Source organism: Psammomys obesus, unplaced genomic scaffold, assembly GCF_907164565.1.
Source record: "Psammomys obesus unplaced genomic scaffold, mPsaObe1.curated_primary_1811, whole genome shotgun sequence".
Lineage (NCBI taxonomy): Eukaryota > Metazoa > Chordata > Mammalia > Rodentia > Muridae > Psammomys > Psammomys obesus.
Genome location: NW_026593895.1, coordinates 629,662 through 648,223, shown reverse-complemented (window position 1 = coordinate 648,223; position 18,562 = coordinate 629,662). Strand labels below are relative to the sequence as shown.

Sequence of the window (18,562 nt, the reverse complement as noted above, 5' to 3'; positions counted from 1 at the left end):
TTCTTCTTCTTCTTCTTCTTCTTCTTCTTCTTCTTCTTCTTCTTCTTTTCTTCTTCTTCTTCTTCTTTTGGAAATGGTTTCTCTGCATAGCCTTGGCTGTCCTCTCTGTACGTAGATCAGGCTGGCCTGGAACTCAGAGACCTGATGCAGCTGGCCACTGCCAGTAATGGGAGTTTTGGTTTCTTTGTACGTTATGTAAATATGCTTTTGTTTTAATCCCAAGTGTGGGGTTTTAGTTGGGCTATAGTTTGTCCACACTAGTGCTGAGCATGGCTTTTGCCAGAGGTAAGGACCTTCCATGTTCCACACAGAGGGGCCGTGGTCTAGGACTCTGAGTATAAATGTGAGAGCCGAGCACGAGAAGGTGTGGTGTTCGGTGTTGGCGTGTGTCATGGAGCAGTTTGGAGAGACCAGAGACTGGTACAGTTTGGAGCAGACAGACGGAAACTTAGGGGCGCAGCAGCGTGGAGGAGCCTGCTGGCTGCATCTGGTTGACAGATTGGTATAGAGCCTCACAGAACCCCTTGACCCTAACTAGCTGGGGAAAGTAAAGGGGTCTGGGCCCCCTCTACCCACTAACCTTTCCTCTCTCCTACTTAAGGTTTGGGGGTTGGTGGAAGGGAAGTAGAGGCCTAAACACCCCAAATAGAGTTTTAAAAACGACTGCTACAGGTGGCTTTCTGCTACAGCCGCTGCCAACACTACCTCCAGCTGGCTGGAATCATTAAGGATTTAATAACAAGAACTCAGCAAAACTGCAGGGAGCAAAATCTATAAGCTAACCCATCTCAAAATGATAAATTTAACCAGGTTAGATGAAACAAACCCACAAAATATTGATGAAAGTAATTGAAGTGCCAGGGAGATGGCTAAATGAGTAAAAGTGGTAGCTGGACAAGTGTCTTAGTCACTGTTCCAGTGCTGTGAAGAGACACCATAACCATGACAACTCTTACAAGAGAAAGCATCTAATTGCAGTTTGCTTACAGTTTGAGAGGCTTAGTCTGTTAGCATCATGGCAGAGAGCATGGTAAGCATGGTGCTGGAGAAGTAGTTGAGAGCTACATGCTGATCCACAGGCAGATTGAGAGACTGAGGCCTGGTATGGGCTTTCGAAACTGCAAAACCCACCTCCAGCGACACTCTTCATCAGCCTAGGCTACACCTGTCAGGAATTCTTATTCAAACCAGCATGAGTTTGACCTTCCTCAGTCATTAGAACCTACATAAAAAGCCAGTTGCAGTGGTGTGCATCTGTAACCCCAGCACTCCCAGGGTGAGCAGAGAAGCAGAACTTGCTCAGAAGCTTGTGAGCTACCTAGTCTGGATTATGCGGTGCGGTGTAGTGTGTGTGTGTGTGTGTGTGTGTGTGCGCGCGCGCGTGCACACGCATACAATTTTTTAAAAGAATTTTTTTAATGTGTATAAGTGTTTGCTATATGTATGTGTAATGTATATGTGTCTGGTGCTTGAGGAGGTCAGAAGAGGGTGTTGGATCACCAGAAAATGGAGTATCAGAGGGTTATGAGCCACCATTTGGTGTGCTGGGAACCAAACCCCTGCCCTCTGCAAGAGCAGCAAGTGCTATTACCTCTGTTACCCCTCTTCACAGAAAAGAAATTGAAGAGGACTGTGATCAGCTGCTTCAGATAATCAACTGAAGGAAGGAGTGTTTGGTGTACAGTTTGAGAGTGGACAGCTTAGCATAGTGGGGAAAACACAGCCGCAGGAGGGCAGAAAGTGGTCACCGTGTATCTGTGACATTGAGAAGCAAAGAGAGATGCATACTGGCAATTAACTCTGGTTTTGCTTCAGACCCAGCCTGACTCCAGCCTGAGTTTGCTCTCATTTAGTGGGGCTTCCCAGTTTGGTTAAAAGGTAGCAAACACTAAGCCCAGCACTAGCCTGGCATGGTGACATGTGCCTTTAATTCCAGCACTTGAGGAGGCAGTCAGGCAAATCTCTGTGTTCCAGACAACCATCTGAAAAACAAACCAACCAACAAACAAATAAATAAACCAAAACCAAACAAGTTCTCAGCAAACAGCCTCATAGACCCATCCAGAGACATGATTCTATAGTGATTCTAGACTCTTCTTTTTTAGATAGTGTCTCACTCTGTAGCCCTGGCTAGTTTGGAACTTGCTGTGTAGACTTGGCCGGCATTGAACAAAGATTCGACTTCTGTCTCCTGAGTGCTCTGTCGATTTGTTTGCTTTGTTTTGTTTTTATCAGTCTCAGTATAGTAGCCCTGCTTGGCCTGGAACTTACTCTGTAGACCAGGCTGGGCTCAGACTCAAGAGAACCCACCTGCCTCTGCCCCTGCCCCTCTGTCTCTGCCTCAAGGCTTGTGTCACTAGGTCCAGCTTAATGGTAATTGTAGATCCTATTAAATTGACAAGATTAATCACTGCAATCAGAATGAAACTCACTGGAAGAGCATGTGGGAAACATCATTAGACTGCGAAAAGGGGAGGGAGGAAGGCTGAATGAAAGAAGACAACTTGTGTTCATTGATTAGTAAATTCACTGACTTAGGGAGTCACAGTCCTACCCAAAGTAGCAGATTCATTGCAGTCCTTACAACAGCCCCAATTTCTTTTCTTTTTTTTTTTTTTAAACTTCTGTGTAGTCTTGGCTGTCCTGGAATTCACTCTGTAGACCAGGTTGGCCTCAAACTCACAGAGATCCACCTGTCTCTACCTCCCTAGTCCTGGGATTAGAGGAGTGTGGTACCACCACCTGGTGGAACATTCCCAATTTTAATTATCTACCTTTTTTTGGGTATTGTGGTGTACACCTGTAACCTCAGCATTTGGCTAGCAGAGGCATAGGGATCTGGAATTCAAGGCCAGCCTGGGACTACAGCATAGTAAATTTCTGTTTTAAAAACAAAAGGAAATTATTACCTACCCAACATTTATGTGGAATTCATGAAGTTCTGAATGTCTAAATTGTCTTGCTTGTTCAGAGTTAGGTTGTGGTGGGGTCACAGTTTGTGATTTTAAATTTTACATCAGAGTAAGCCAGGCATCACAGAAAACCACACCTGAAATCCCAGTCTTCTGGAGGCTGACGCAGGCAGATGACAAGTTCCAGACCAAGCCCTACCTACTTTCCTTAAACACAGTAAAACTTCTTCTCTGTAGAGCTGTTCTAGTCACAGCAGCCTAGTGTTGGCACAAATTCAGATTTTGAGGTCTCCCCCCCTTTTTTTAGTAAATTGATAATAGCAATAACATAGTAACAAACATATAATTGACATATTTTTAAAATTAATTTTATTGTGATACAATGTATGTGGTGTAAAAAATGCCATTATACACACACACACACACACACACACACACACACACACACGTGTGTGTGTGTGTGTGTGTATATTGCTTATTTTGTGCCATTGAAAGCACATTTTTGGCTTGTGTATTCTGTATGCTGTGTGTGTGTGTGTGTGTGTGTGTGTGTGTGTGTGTGTGTTTGTATGTGGGTATGAATGCTGCTGTGGGCCAGAGGCTCATGTTGAGTGTCTTTTATTATTGTCCACCTTATATGTTGAGAGGCAGTGTCTCAGAGCTTATGCTTGTTCAGTTAGTCTTAAGTTGCTAGCTTGCTGTAAAGGGTCTGTTTGCTTTCTGCTGGAATCACTGGCAGATGACCATGCCCAGCTGGTACTCACATGAGTGATGGAGACCCAGACTCACTTAGTCCTCATGCTTGCTTGGCATATGCTTATGTACCTAGCCAATTCTCTAGCAGAGTACACTTTTATTTTTATTTATTTTGGGGTTAGCTCTGGCTAACTTTGAACTTAAACTCTTCCTGCCTCAGGTTCCCTGTCTTGACCTTACATGGCTCTGGGGTTGATATGACTGGGAATGAAAGAATGAAAAAAGGACAAAGAGATAAAAGCTGGGATCAGGGTTGAGGTGAACAATGAACTCGGATGGAACCACACCAACAACAGCCCGGAAGCTCAGTATTTACACTTTTGAGTGAGGTTTAGCTAATCTTGACAGGTGTTCTCTCTAAGGAAGCAACTTTATACTGTAAAACATCTGGGAGAAGGAAACTTTTGGTCTGTACTTTTTACACACACTGTCAACATCCATACACAGACCAGGAGAAGGCTTTGCTATTTTCATGGGTCTAGAGCATTGGGGTCCTTGAGATGGCTGTGCTTGTGTCAGTACATTCATTCAGGACTTGAACCACTCCTTACACATTCACACAAGGCATCCTCTGATCCCCACAATCCCCTAGTGTTGAAATTACAGGTGTGTGCCACACCTGTTCATTGTATTCAATCTTAAGTGAACACATTCAGCACCATTAGGAACAATTTCATTGTTGTGCAGCCATCACAACTACGTATTTATAAAACTTGTCCATCATTAGCCAGGGGTTGTGCATGGCTGTCTTTCCAACAGTTAGGCCAAGACAGGAGAAAGGGAAATTGAGGCAACTTTGGGGTACATGAGGACCTTGTCTCAGAAAAGAGCAGAGCTTAGATTCCAAGAAGCCCACATAAACTATCAGATGGGTGGGCAGCCTGCCTGCAAATCCAGCCTTGGAAGAGAGAGTCAGGATTCCAGTAGCAAAGCTGGCTCACAAGACTAGACCTATCTGGGAGCTCTAAGTTTGATTGAGAAGCCCTGCTTCATTGAATAAGGTAGAAGAGTAATCAAGATGATTCTTGGCACCAACTTTAGGCTTCCACACGAAAAGGTGCACACACCATACACAAAAAAGAAAGAGATCTTGAGCATGGTAGCACCCCATATTACTTAAAACCTCAAAAGGGTGCTTGATTCGGTTTCATATCTATCCAGGTGTGATAGCTGATTGCAGTGTCAACTTGATTAGACCTTGGATGCCCAGGCAATTAACTCAGAATTGTTTTGGCTGTGTCTGTGAGGGTGCTTATGAGGGAAGCCTTTGAATGGGCAGAAGGCTGAGGGAGAAAATAAGCATGCACCGAATCTGTCTGTCTGTCTGTCTTGTGGACTGCAGCTCTAGTTAAGCTAGTAGAGGGCCTGTCTAGAATGAACAAGGCCCCAAGGTTCTACTTAGCACCACACTAACTGGACTCGGTGGTGCATATTACTGTGATCCACTATTGAAGTGGAGATCAGAAATTTAATGTTACTCTTGGCAATGGAGTACATTTGAGGCCAGCCTGGGATATATGAGGCACTATCCCCAAAACAAAACAACGCTCTTTATGTCATCTCTTGATCCGTTGTTTTGTTTTGTATGGGGGAATCCTACATACTTGGCATTGATAAAGTCCCTTTTTCTTAGAGGCCGGTTTTGTCTGGAACATCCATACATGGATCTTTTCTGTACTCTGTCCAAAAGCTGTGTTCATTCTCCTAACCAGGAGGAAATTCATTCAACAGCCACACCATATCTTCTGTCTCCCTGGTGCTGCACCTTTTGTTTTCACTGTGGCACTCTGGCTGGCCTAGACTCCACCCCTCACTGCCTTTGCCTCCCAAGTTCTTCACAGAGTATAATAGTCAACCTCACAGTTAAACTCTGTTAAAAACAGACTGGATTAGTGGGTGTCTCGATACTTTCTAGTTTAGTCCTTTGCTTAGAATAACACTTCTATCCAGTTGAGAATTCAATATGCAGATCTTTTTTTATTTTCCTAATTTATATGTTGGTTTATTTTTATTGTATGAATGTTTGCCTGCATGTATGTCTGTTTGCCACGTGTACCTGGTCCCTGTGGAAATCAGAAAAGGGCACAGAGCCTCTGGAACAGGAGTTATATAGGCAGCTGTAAGCCACTCCATGGGTGCTGAGAATCAAACCCAGGTCCTCTGCAAAAGCAGCCAGTGCTCCTAACCTCTGAGCAATCTTTCCTGCCCTAATAGATAACTTGGTCGCTTGCAGCACTTGTTTTTTGTAGAGGGTCTCTTGATTGTACCTGTTCATTATTTTGAAGTGTGTGTCTGTGTCTGTGTGTCCATGCATGTGGAGATCAGAGGTTAACTTTTTGGATTCTAGGACTGGAACTCAGATCCACAGGCTTGCACAGAAAACTTGATTATCTCCTGAGCCACCTTACTGGCTGTGCTTGTTATCTTAGAACTTCAACTGTGCTGAGATGGGTAATCTTAATTCTCAATTTAATCAGTTAGGAATGTGTCTGAGAGGGTGTTTCCAGAGGTTCCCCTGAGGAGTCAAGTCCCTCCCTGAATGTGGACATCACTATCCCATGAACTAGAGTCCTAGATTAACGAAAGAGGAGAAGGTGGGGTTGAGCCCAGTAAACCACACAGTCTTGGGGGTCATGGTGTGATCAGATATTCTGCAGCAGTAGTGACAGACTTGAGATAAGACTAGTTTTAAACTGAGTTCATGTCACAGGTACACAGAAGGTCCTCTTCATTAACCTTCAACTTTCTCACTTGATTCCAGAAAGTAAACAGTTGGGAAGAGGAATTAAAAAGCCAGTCACAAAAGTAGGTCCCTAGAGGGCTATACACATGTTGCCTCCAGTTGTCCAGCTGTACAGTGATAAGGGACTTTTCATTCCCATCTGCCTCTCTGGCCTATACATTGTTCTTTCTGCTCAAGTGTGAAATGGGACGCCAGTGCTAATCGTTTAAGGAAAACAAATTTAAGAAAGTTAATTTCTCACCATTTTCTTCTTGAAAAAACATGCAAGTTGAAATGATCTTGTTTTTTATTGTTGTTTGCAGGATGAGATTGGTTTTGTTTTGTTTGAGAAAGATCTTTCTATACTGCTAGTGTGAAGGCTTTTTGACCTAGGCATGTTCCACTGTGCCAGGCTTCTGCAGTTGCTGTTTTTGTACAGATAGAGCAAGTGACTTTTAAAATTGTTTATTTGTAAATGTTTTTCTTCTATGTATATATACTATTGCCAGAACTGGAACTGGAATTACAGATGGTTGTAAGCCATCATATGGGTGTTGAAAATTGAACTCAGGTCCTTTGCAAGAGCAACAAGTGCTTTAAACCACTGAGCCATCTCTCCAGACCCCAAGTTAAAAAAATTTTTTTTGAGAGTTAGCAACTTACTAAAGGAAACGGAAAGCTCTGCTGCTCTTTCCTAATCTGTAAATATTCAGAGAGAAAAACACCTCCAGTCTGTGGCACATACCTGTAATCCTCAGCACTGGGGCAGAAGCAGGACAGGTAGGGTTGAAAATGCAAGACCAGGCTGGGCTATTTCTGGGACTGTGTCTCAAAACAAAATAGCATAAAACAAGGTAAGGAAGGGCACCAGCACTAAGGGAAGCATGGTAGGTGTGAGGGTGGCCTGTAGAGAGCTGCCCTGGATTTAGGAAGTAGCTGCTGGGCGTGCCAGTCAGGAAGCATTGCTTATCTGTGCTTATTTATATGTCCATGGGAGTTCACAGACACAATGCCTTACGCTTTCTGTACATTTAGAAATGCAGTGTTAAGCCCAGGAAGGCCAAATTGCGCAGCCTCTGCTTGCACAGAGTAACAAGTTTCAGAGCTCTCATTTGAGCCCTGGTCACTCAAATCCTAAGGCCTTGGTAAATTTTGTTCTACCAGAGCACCTCTGTACATCCTTGAACCTAAGGCCTGTGTTACACTTTTGGTATAGTTTGCTAATGTGCCTTAGGGTTTGGGGATTTGTGTGTTTATTACTTTAGGGACTGATGTGAGACTCAGGGCCTTAGAGGGAGTAGGCAAGGGCCTTACCATGGAGTCCCATTTCCACTTTGATACTTAAAACTGTCATACTTAGAAATTTTTTATGCTTCAGACCTCTGCCGAGGGTGAAGCTATATTGTGTTCTTCTGACAAATGTCACACTTGGAGTTTAGTATTCTTTACTTATCTTTTTATTTTATATTTTATTTTATTTTTTAGGCAGGGTTTTCCTGTGTAGCCTTGGCTGTCGTGGAACTCACTTTGTAGACCATGCTCTTGAACTTAGGCGATCCCCCTGCCTCCGCCTCCCACATGTGGGGAGTAAATGGGTACAGCACCACTGTCCAGCTTACCTTTATTTTATATGCATGGCTGTTTTGCCTGCATTGTATATGCATCCCATGTCTGCCTGGCGCCTTTGGAGACTGGAAGGGGGCTTTGGGTCCCCGAGAACTGGGGTTACAGATGTTTGGGCGCCACCGTGTGGGTGCTGAGAACTGAATCGTCCTCTTCAGCCCCTCACTTCTAAGATCTCTGGGCCATGGCATAGGAGGTAGGGTTTTACAAGTTTGACTTTACATTTTCCATCATTTGCTACATTTGGGGGTTTTTTTGGAGCTTTTGTTTTGAGACAGGAGCTCATGTAATCCATATTGTCCTCAGCTTTACTGTGTAGCTGAGTCTGACCTTGAACTCTTGATCCTTCTGACTCCATCTGCCTACCAGCTAGAGATGTGTGCTACCATAGTCAGCCCTGATTTTGGAATTTTAAAACTTCCAAGTGTGAATATAGATTATTATATACTTGACTGCTTTTTCTTTCTAGGAAATAAACAAGAATTTGTTTTTTATAAGAAATGTAGTAGCTACATGAAACACCTTAGTTTTTTTCTTTTTATTATTATTATTATTATTATTAATTACACTTTATTCATTTTGTATCCCCCCATAAGCCCCTCCCTCCTCCCCTCCCGATTCTGCCCTACCTCCCCTTTCTTCATGCATGCTCCTCCCCACGTCCACTGATAGGGGAGGTCCTCCTCTCCTTCCTTCTAATCTTAGTCTATCAGATCACATCAGGAATGGCTGCATTGTCTTCTTCTGTGGCCTGGTAAGGCTGCTCCCCCCTCAGGGGGAAGTGATCAATGAGCAGGCCAATCAGTTTATGTCAGAGGCAGCCCCTCTTCCCATCACTATGTAAGCCACTTGGACACTAAACTGCCATGGGCTACCTCTGTGCAGGGGTTCTAGGTTATCTCCATGAATAGTCCTTGGTTGGAGTATGAGTCTTTGGGAAGTTCCCTGTGTTCAAATTTTCTTGTTCTGTTGCTCTCCTTGTGGAGTTCCTGTCCTCTCCAGCTCTTGCTATTTCCCACTTCTTACATAAAATTCCATTCACTCTGCCCACCAGTTGGCCATCAGGCTCAGCATCTGCTTTGACAGTCTATACTGCAGAGGCTTTCAGAGGCCTCTGTGCCAGGTTCCTAGGTTGTTTCCTGTTTTCTTCTGATGTCCATCCTCTTTGCCTTTCAGGATGGGGATTGAGCGTTTTAGTTAGGGTCCTCTCTTTTGCTTAGTTTGTTTAGATATACAGATTTTAGTGGGTTTATCCTATGTTGTATGTTTATATGAGTGAGTATATACCGTGTGTGTCTTTTTGATTCTGGGACAACTCACTCAGGATGATCCTTTCCAGGTCCCACCATTTACCTGCAAATTTCATGATTTCCTTATTTTTCATTGCTGAGTAATACTCCATTGTATGGATGTACCACAATTTCTGCATCCATTCTTCAGTCGAGGGACATCTGGGCTGTTTCCAGCTTCTGGCTATTACAAATAAAGCAGCTACAAACATGGTTGAGCAAATGTCCTTTTTGTGTACTTGAGCCTCTTTTGGATATATGCCTAGGAGTGCACCTTAGTTTTTTAAACTTTTAAAAACAAGTAAAAATTGAATAAACTTATGGTGTACAGGTTTTTGTATATAAATACGTTTATGGGATAGCCATATCAAGCTGTTTATTTAATGTACACCTGTTTTTCTGTGGTGAGAACACTTTAAAATCTACTCTAGTTTTCCATTTTACAGGTATACAGTATATTATTTTACTAACTAGTCACCATAATGCATAAACATTTTATTGCACCCATGCCTAGCCTCTGGTGACTGCCACCTGCCATCCAGGCTTCTTTGGGTTTGAGGTCAAGCTGAATATCTTCCTGTATCTGGCTTATTTCATGTAACATAGTGTTCTCCGATTCAGCTATGTTTCTTCAGAGTACAGAATTTTTTAAAGGCTGAATGTTGTTCTGTTGCAAACATAAACCACATCTGTTTCACCTGTTGAGGTATACCTAGTTTGATTTCCACATCTGGGTTGAAATTTGAGGTGGCACACTATCTAGTAATCTAAGTAAAATACCCTCAAATGTTTATTTCCACACTGTGCAGCAGAACTTTCTGACATGTTGGAACTGTCCATATCTGCCTTTTATTGCTGGTGGTAATTAAGCACTTAAAAAAAAATGGAGTTAGTGTTGCTAAAGAGGTGTTTAATTTATTGAATTGATTTCATTAAATATAGCCGGCTGTGGCTAATATTGACTATTGTAGATTCAAATCTTGGCCAGTTTTCCTCAAGCTTTTTCCATTTTCTTCCTTCCTACTTGTATCTCTAGACATTTTCCCACAGCATCTTCCCAGGTCCAGCAATCTACCTAGCAATATTCCCCAGCACCCAGTGAAGATGTTAATTCCATAGATGTACTAATGTGTGTACGGTGCCTATTAGATCTAAAGTCACTGGTCATTGATTAACATCCCTTTGGGGAAGGCTTGATCAAGACTAATGGTGGGTGGTAGCATAATAAAGGCTAACCAAGTGTCAGAGTGGTTGTTATTGTGACTATTAAGGCTAATCATATTTGTGACTGGTATAGTTCAGAACTTGAAGATAAGTTTTGGAGGAGCTGTAAAATTTGCTCAGTCATTGTTTTTCTTTAAGTAACATTCTTATATCATCAATCTGTTTTTTGTTTGTTTGTTGTTATTGTTTGAGAAAGGGTCTCATTATGTGCCCCTAGCTGGCTTGAAGCTCACTGTGTGGACCAGACTATCCTCACACTCACTGAGATCTGTCTGCCTCTGCCTCCTTGGTGCTGGGATTAAAGGCATGGGCTACCATACCTAGCAGTCTGTCCTATAGTGGATAACACTTGCATATAGAAACAGGTAATTGTGTGTACACACTTTTCAGGAGACATAGTACTCCTTGGACACCCAGGACATTGGAAGTCTAGACTACCTTTCATGAAGAGTTGGAAGAACCAAGAGTGTTCTGCTTGGTTCTTGAAAGACTATTGCTGGAAGGATGTCATGTGGTGAAGGGTGATCATGGTACCAAGCTGCCTTACAAAAGAAGGCAGTAGAAGAATAATAGGTAGTTTCAGCTCATTAGAAACTGTGCAAGAGATGTTGGGCTTTGTTGTGGATCTTAACTGATGACAGATTTAGATGAAATAATGTTTTTGTTGGGGATTGCTGGAGCATGTATATGAGGAGTGCACACACAGACCAGAAGAGGACATTAGATGTCCTGCTCTCTCACTCTTTACCTTACTTCCATGACACAGGACCTCTCACTCCTGGAGCTAGGCTGGTGTTCCCCACAGCACTGAGGTTATATTCCTGTGTGTGCCCACTCCTAGCATTTTATGTGGGCACAGGATCTAAACTCGGGTTTCATGCTTACAGGACAAGTGCTCTTACCTCCTGAACCATTTCTTCGGCCTTGAGGTAAATGACTTTTAAGGATCCTTTACGGCTAAGTTTAAGGAGCTTTGGCTTTGTTTTATAACTGGCCTGTTTATTTAAAATTGCATAGATTTCCTGATCCAGTAAAGAACTATGAAGTAACCATTGAATGTGGCCTTTGAGGTTTCTACTTTCTACTTTGACATTTGCAGAAGCCACAGAGCTACTTAGTGCTGTGCTTACTGGCTGGTAGGAGACTCAGATGGCCTCTTTTGATGGATGTCAGGACTGAACTTGGAGGGTTGTCTGAAACTAAACTAGGTTTACTGCTACTAGATTACACTCAGTGCAACTTCTCCGGAATTTATAACAGGGGCATCAGGTTAGTCATCTGGAAGTCTGATTAGTTGGGCCTAGAGGAAGAATGTCAGAGCATGGAATATTTTAGCCTGGGTGACTAGGATCAACAATAGTAAACTTAGCGTTAAGGAGTCAGGAGCCTATAGAAAGGATTCAGATTGGTCTGTGGGAGTGGGTCACTTGGAGACAAGGGTCCATGATTTCAGTATTGCTTTTTTTTTTTCTTCCTGTTGATGTTAGCAGGTTAGATTGATAAAGATCTCTTTAGCTTTTAAGATGGACAATAACCCTGTATGGAACGTGAGTATCCACTGAAGTGTTTGTTAAAAGCATATTATTACAATGGGAAGTACACAGATGAATGTTTAATACATATTAGAGTAAGACGCCAGCCCGCAGCGTGCAGTGAGTCTGCATGTGGATACAGCAGAAACCATAAAGTTGGTATGTGCACCCACAGCAGCGGGTATAGAGGATTTTTTAAAAAGATTTATTATATATATAGTGCTCTGCCTACATGTATGCCTGCGTGCCAGAAGGGGGCACCAGATCTCACTATAGATGGTTGTGAGCCACCATGTGGTTCTTGGGAATTGAACTCAGGACCTCTGGAAGAATAACCAGTGCTCTTAACTGCCGAGCCATCTCTCCAGCCCAAGAGATATATTATGTATGTCAGGTGACATAATAGCAATTTTCTCTGCACATCTTACTTATATCTTTGTTTTTCACATGAAAGCACAAACATTTTTGAGTTCATGTAGTAGAATGTGTTGAAGAGGGTGGGGTTTAAGCCTGGGTTTTCCCATTGCTGTAGTGCCTCCCCTCAAGGCTAGACCTGAAATGGCCTTGTCTCTTGTCTCACTACTCCTGGTTCATTTGTTTGTTTGCTCTTTTGTTCTTTCTTCTTTCTTTTTCTATAAATGTTATTATTTGTATGTGTCTGCACTCAGGGCAGGGGTGTGTCCTGCATGTGCTTGCTATGGCATGCATGTAGAAGTCAGAGAGGAACTGTGGTGGAATAGATTGTCTTTGCATTTTTCAGGCTTGTGCAGCAAGTACTGACAAATCTGTTGAGCATTCTCACAGGTCCTAGCACTGGTCTTTCTCCAGTGATCAATCTAGACATTAAGTCATTTCTCTTAAAGAGTTTGGTAATCTCTGGTTTTCGTCTGTAGTATGGGATATGATCTGAAGTTCTCTAAGAACTTTTCTTTAAACAGGGCAGTCAAAGACAACTGTAAAGTCAGGCATGGTGGAGTGTGCCTCCCAGCATTTGGCAGAAGGAGGCAAAACAGGAAGAATTCAAGGTCTCTAGCCTGAAATCCATAAGGAATATAAGGTCCATAAGGAATATAAGGTCAGGTTGGGATACACGAGTATCCCAAATAAAAAATGCAAACATTTACATTAACATGTAATGTAGAGCCTGGCCTGGTGTTAGACATTTTGATACCTATGAAAATTGAGTGTTTCTTTGTTTCTTGAAGAGTGGGACTTGAGCTATGTTGTCTGAGGTCACATGCTGGCTTTTCATAGTCTCTAGCTGTCACCATTCAACCTTACTATTCTCTGTAGGGCTGAAGTTCGAAGCAACAAATTGCCACTTAGGAAGTAGTAGAGAGAATGTGTACCATGTGGGTCAGAGCAGTTCTTCCTGATGGTGTGGTCTATTTTCACAGGGCTAGGGAAGTTTCCTGTTACTTGCCTTACAAGCAGTGTGCCGCAGGTCACCTCTGATAGTACCACACAAGGTCCCTGGGCCTGCAGAGGAACAGTAGTGTTTACAGGCACCAAGACTGGCTTGTGGACATTAACAGCAAACGCCTCCTTACACTTAGCTCTCTTGTCTGATAAATGCATGCCCCTTGCCTCTGCTGTCCATCATGGTGATAAAATACAGAACCATGGACACAGTTTGTTGAAATTTGTTGGGGAGGGGAATTGATCTCATTATATGAGAATTTTGCTTTCTTCTCTAGTAGGTCCTTTAAGGATCACAGGTCACTGAGCAAAAAGAACTATTCTTTCTAACTGAGGGATTTGGTCAGTGGTGGAGTACCTGCCTAGCATGTGTAAGGTCCTGCTATGTTTGATCGCTAGCATCTCCAGAAATAAAATTGGTTTCTACTTTTTAAGGGAGAGCACAGGGAATACTGTTAATATTATCTTGCTATTTCAGAGACCTTTTTTGTTTTCTTTTTAAATTCCATCACTTTACAGCCTGATAACTAGCACCCAGACTTTTTTCTTCTTCTTTAGACATCTCAGCCTTTTCTCATGATGACTAATATGGCTTAAGCTCTTCATTTGAGTAAGGGTAGGCAGCATCACAGTCCCTAGGAAAGCTGGAAGCTCACAAGCAGGCACCTAAAAATGGGTGTCTACAGGAAGAAGGTTCTTTAAAGGAAGATAGCACAGGAGGCTTGTAAACTGTCCACAGTGTTTCCCACCCTTTCTTCCCCCAGCACTGCCAAGCTTGGAAAGTTAGCATGAAAGAAAGAGCATTTTAGGATAGTGTGTGCCCATCCTGTGCTCCTCTCTCCTGGCAGAACAGGTAGTCATGAATCCAACATGCTGAAAATGGAGTGGCTTGGTGTCCAGAGAACATGACCACTGAGGAGAGCAAGCTTACTCCAGGGCATATAGTGGGTAGGGGTTAGGGAGGTGTTGCATGCTTACCTGACAGTAAGTACTTCGGGTTAGGAGTGAGGCTTAGTTGAGAAAAGGGGATTTGACTATTTCTCAACATGGTCACTTTTCTGTGCCATGGCAAGAAGATGGATCTGCATCCTCGAGTCTCCATCTACCAGTTCTTTCTCCTACTCTCCTGACAGCCAGCTGCTCTCTGGACTTGACCTGTTAATCTTGCTTGTTTTCATTACAGATCCCACTCTCTTCCCACTTTGTTCTGCTTTCTGGGAATGTCCTAATGCTTGAGATGGATTAATGACAAGTAGAATGTCTTGAAGCCACCAACCATTTAAAACAAAACAAAACAACAGACTATGATGCATGTATGGAAAAGCCAGAGGACAACCTGGGGTGTTGGTCATATTCCCTGTTTGCATGGGTTGGGACAGCCTGTCAGAGAGTGTTTGAGAGTTTCTTGTCTCTGCTTCCCATCTCACCATAGGAACACTGGGATCACTGATGTGCCCTGGCTTCATCTGGGTTACCTTCACGTGGGTTTAGGGGATTTGTACTCAGGTCTCCACAGTTGCACAGCACTTACCCACCGAGCCTCTAAAACTCGCCTTTGACAGTGTCAAGGAAGGAATGCCTCTTTTCAGGCATTGCATAGTCAGTGTTGAGTTTGTCTATGCAGGCGTGTCCCCCACCTTTGCCATGTTTTGCTTCTACTGCCTGGAGTTGTGAATAGTATCATTTGATTTCCCAGATAGCAAGCCTCCAGAAGGCTGCTCTTTTCATTTGTTTTCTTTTATATTGCATTGTATAATTTTGAGGAGTGCTGGTGTTTCCATTTTAGCATAAAGTGGTATGCACAAATGCACAAATAAGCATTTTCTTGGGTGAAATTTAAGTCCCCAATAATCACATTGTTTTTATTTTATTTTGAGACACAGTCTTAATAATACCACAGCCTAGGCAGCCTTGACCTTGCCATGTGCACAGGCTAGCCTCAAACTCATGATCCTCTTGGTTTAGCTTCTGTTTTTATATGCCAAGCTAGCTGTTCTGCTAGCCGGATCTTAACACCTCTTGTGCTCTTCCTGTCCAGCTCGCAATAAGGGTGCTGTCCAAATCTCTCTTGCCCCTGGATGCTGTTTTCTCCCTGGCTCATCTCCACTCCAGTGTCGTCATCTCTTGCTTTCATAGCTGCAACATTCCCCAGCTTTGGGTCTTCATGTGGTGGGCTTCTCTAGATTCTGGTGTCAGGACTTTCTCATGGCCTGCAAGGGCCCCTATGATGTATTTGAGGCCCATGCACATGCTCTTCTCTCTGCCTGACACTCACTGTTACCTTTTGTACTTTATACACAAGCTCAGCTGGCTTTTCTATAGGAATTGTTCCCAGTTCCTGAAGCTGTCATAACTGCCTTCAGCATAGCTTGATCTTAGTATTCTCCATATGAACATACAGTTAGCACACAAAGTAACAGGTTTCATTGTGACAACTTCCTATATTGTTTTATTTGGTGTCGCCTTTCCACCCCCAGTATTTTACTTGCATTTGGTATGATTTCTTCCTGTTGTCTGGTGCCAGTTTTTGCTTTTTAAATTTGTTAGTGGATGTATTAAGATTATTATGTCACTGATTGGTGGTCCTGGGCTGAAGAGCTCTGTGAGTAGCATTACTCAGAAGTCACATAGTAGAGCTTCTACACGCTGTGCATATACACATGCAAGCAGAACACTTACACACATAAAAACAAATATCAGAGTAGAGCTTCCAGAATCCATAGGAGAGAGAACGGAAAATATAAGACTTGGGGCTGCAGAGAAGGCTCAGAGGTTACACGTGCTTGATGCTTTTTCAGAGGACCCAGGTTTGATTCCCAGCACCCACGTGGTGGCTCACAGCTCTATACTTTAGTGCCAGGGGACCCAACAAACAGCCTCTTTTACCTCTGCAGCCGCCTGACACACATTTGGTTCACAGACACTCATGTGAATAAAAACACTCTTACGAATAGATCCAGGGTCGGGGGAGACATTTGAGCAACTCCTCACTGTTCTCGTCCTAGATATTTTCATCTTTAGCATTTCCTCCCAGACCCCTTCAAGTTTCTTTTGAAGGTGTTTAGTAGCATTTTCCTCTTAAATTTCCTCAGAGAAGGTAGTTCTAAATTAAACTACAGATACATAAAAATTCCTGGAACATACAAATTAGGCATGAGCACTGTGCTGTGTGTTTCAAGTCTTGATACATTCTAGCATCTCAAAAGCAAATGAAAAACAAAATCATGTGTAGGTGGAGGCTACAGCTTCATTAGGAGGATCATGATTTGGTAACTGTTTCCATCAGGATTGGCAACACAGCGGGCTTATCTTTCAGGGAGACTCTTGACCTTTGTGCTATTCTGTTTCTCCTTGCAAGTTAGCAGAGTGTCACTGATCATATGTCGAACCCCAGTTGTCCAGGTAATGCAGGAAAAGTCATGGGCACTAGAGAATTGGAGGTTGGAGGCTAGCTTGGGCTTTTTAAAACATCTCAGAATTGGCAGACATCTCAGGCACAATTTGACCGGAAGAAAAACAATGGACAGGCCCTAGTGCCCTGGGAGTCCTCTGGGAACCTGGGTTTGGAGTTAAGTAGATATATTGCCAAGGAGACTGCTGCAGAAAGAGAGAGGTGCACAAACTCAGTGCAGCCAATTGCTAAATTCTGCCTCCCAAGCTCTCCTCACAACATGACTTCATTATTTTTACAGCAGTGATCTGACCAAAGCCACTCACTCGTTCTTTCTTCCTCCTCACCTGGCTAGTGCTGTTTTATTCTTGCTCTCTCAGAACCAGCTATCAGTATGTCTCTCAATTTTTCTACAAAGTATAGCTGAGTCACTAGTTGGTCTTTTTTTTTTTAAATATTTTATTTTATTTGGGTTTTCAAAACAGGGTTTCCCTAGATAGCCTTGGCTGTCCTAAATTGCTTTGTAGACCAAGCTGGCCCTGAACTCACAGAGATCTACCTGCCTCTGCCTCCCTGAGCGATGGGATTCCAGGTGTGCGCCACCACGTCCAGCTTGGGCACCCAGCTTGGGTGGTCTTTTTTTTGTTTTAACCAGTGAGAAGTTTTCACTACCATTCCCAGTCCCTTAGCTTCCTGTTGTTTAATAATACTGTATTTCTGGCTTCTACCTATTTTAGAAACTTTATTTCATTTATATTTATTGTCTGGAGTTTATTTTGGGGGCTGGGAGGCATTCCTGTGACTTGAGGTATCTGCTGAGGTCAGTAAGCTGGGGTTGGAAGGACGACTGCAGGTTCCCTGCACCAGGTTGGTCTCAGGCACCGAGTTCAGGCTGTCAGACTTGATGGCAAGAGCTCTTACCCATTGAGCCATCTTGCCAGCCTGAGTCTGCCATTCTGTTCCCATCCTTTTCTGTGTGTAAGTTAATTTTACATAAGTGGCTAAACAGTAAGAAAAAAAAGAAAGTAAACAGAATTTAATGTGATCTCACCTGCCCTGAGGGAGGTATGCTTGATTTGGAATGGTGATTGCTAAGTCCAGTAGCCAGCTAGTCAGGTCTGCTGTGACTTTGGGGTCAGTACCCTTTCTCCAGATACAATGTTTCTGGTCTCCTAGTTCCACAGGCAGCCCCCCCCCCCCACACACACACACACATACTGTTCTGGACTATTTTGTAGACCAGGCTGACCTTGAACTCACAGAGATCCACCTGCCTGGCTAGGATTACACAGCCAGGGCTTTTAAGGTCCATAAAAACAGATTTCAGAATTGAAGTGTGTCCTTCTTCCAGCTTCAGGATAGAGTTCTTTCACTATAGTTCTTTCAAGGTTATAGCCTTCTAAATATAAATCAGCAGCTCTCCTGAGACCAGGTATGTTTTGGAGGGAGAACTCAATATTTAGTGGCAGTGGTGACCATCACTGTGGTGAAGACACAGTAGCAATGGGCATGTCTTCTCCAGATTGATTAGCTTCTTGGTTTCTTTCTTAATTTCCTTTTTTTTCTTCTTAATTTCCTCTTATGGAATGCACAGTACCGTGCCATCATCATCCTTCTTTTCCCACCCCTCCAACAAGCTGGTGTTGCTGTGATGAAGTGCTGTGACCAGAAACATCTTGGGGAGGAAAGGACTT

General features: G+C 43.1%; 1 protein-coding gene across 1 annotated transcript in view; it reads left to right on the top strand.

The window, feature by feature from the left end:
- Window positions 1-18,562, top strand: part of Rab7a (RAB7A, member RAS oncogene family) — a 50,654-nt gene that overhangs the window by 16,747 nt on the left and 15,345 nt on the right. The gene's annotated exons all lie outside the window — the stretch shown is intronic.